Here is a 1,768-nt window from a genome sequence, read left to right on the forward strand (position 1 = left end):
GGCATTTTTGTTCTGTACTTAACATCTCTTCAACACGTACTAAATGTACGTAACACGACCTAATAGGTTGAAAGTCGGTTTCGATTACAATGCGGTCGTGAAAATTCAATATTCATTGACTTGGCCCTCAACGGGCAACTTAAACGCACTCTACAGTGTGATGGTAGTAGTACCAGACCTGTAGCTCAGATCCTTTCCAACAGAACAAAGACGGCCTAGGCCACCATAGCTCAATTGGTAGAGCAACCGACGCAAAATCGGGAGGTTGTGGGTTCGGATCCCACTGGTGTCTGGTTGGCCATTTTTGTTCTGTACTTAACATCTCTTCAACACGTACTAAATGTACGTAACACGACCTAATAGGTTGAAAGTCAGTTTCGAATAAGTTTGAGTGGCAGCTTTAAAAGTAGTAGGGATCGGAATAACTTACCAAGGGAGATGTTAAATAAATTTCCAATTTCTTTGAAATCATTTAAGAAAAGACTAGGAAAACAAACAATAGGGAATCTGCCACCTGGGTGACTGCCCTAAATGCAGATCAGGATTGATTGATTAATTGATTCCCTTTGTTTGTCCCCATACCACTGGTCTTGTCCAGGCCCTACCCTAACCAGTCCAGACCAGTGGTCTTGTCCAGGCCCTAACCTAAACAGTGCTGACAAATGGTCTTGTCTAGGCTTCGCGGCTCTAACCTGGGGGCTTAATTCCTAAATGAACAGGTTGGCAGCTTTGTACACCGCCCGAATACGTCCTCGGCGAGAAGTAAACAAAGGACAGTCATACTGCGTAGTGGAAGTTTGGTAGCGAGGGAGCAACTATTGATCCATGGGGTTTATCACATACAAAAGAAATGCACATTAAAAGTCAAAATAAGAATATTGAAAGTGAGTGCAAGTTAAGAATATAAAACTAAGTGGTCATCTGCAGCAAAAATTAATCTAAAACAATCTGTATAATTGAAAATAGTGAGAAAACATTCTGGAAGTTTGTTCTAAATAAACTGAAAATTATGTACACTTGCTGAACTTTGAGTTCAAAATTGAACAATACAATCTCCACACTTAAGAAAAATGCAAGAATGTCCACATTGTAGTCACTGATTCAGTCATGTTTATAATTATGCCCTTTCCTATATGGAACCTAAATTCATGCCATGTATGAAAGTATTTCATTTCATTAATTGAAATTCTCATCTCTTGAAAATCCCCATCGTATGCAGAATCCGCACAGTATGTCACTCAATGTTCTGTACACGGGAGCCTTTTGCACGACATTCGCGACAGACTTGAAGATCTGTTCTGTTTGCAAGTACAGAAAGCACAGCGCCCACTTCGTTGGTCTGAGTTTCCAGAGCACTGTGGTTCATCTTTAATTCCAGCAAGTGGTTTTATTTTTGTCTTCTGTTGTCATGGAATGCAGGGAACTAGTGTCGCACTTTCCAGTAATCACGATACAAAATTTTTTGAAGTACCCTCCCGGTTCGTGCCATCTTTTCCATGTGCCAGGAAAATTGTATAGACATTTATTGCTCCAGTACTTATGAAGACAAAGAAGAGTAATAGAAACCATCGCTTACCGAACATAAATCTCCTTTCACCCTTGTTTACATTGAAATTCAGTACTGTGACAAGTTCACTACTAGATTGTTCGCTTTCTGAAGGGTGGTCACTGAATTCTAAAATAATCTTCATGCTCATCCAATAAACCTCAAACATCTGATTTATCAGGATGTTTTGAGTAAGTTTCCTATCCGTTCCTTCTCTCGTAA

The 1,768-nt window shown here is 39.9% G+C and overlaps 1 non-coding gene across 1 annotated transcript; it reads left to right on the plus strand.

The window, feature by feature from the left end:
• The first annotated feature begins 218 nt into the window (after positions 1-218).
• Positions 219-292, plus strand: TRNAL-CAA (transfer RNA leucine (anticodon CAA)). Its single transcript has one exon. It is a non-coding gene; the product is annotated as a tRNA-Leu (tRNA).
• Positions 293-1,768: the final 1,476 nt, after the last annotated feature.

This window comes from Anabrus simplex, chromosome 1 (assembly GCF_040414725.1).
Source record: "Anabrus simplex isolate iqAnaSimp1 chromosome 1, ASM4041472v1, whole genome shotgun sequence".
Taxonomy (NCBI): domain Eukaryota; kingdom Metazoa; phylum Arthropoda; class Insecta; order Orthoptera; family Tettigoniidae; genus Anabrus; species Anabrus simplex.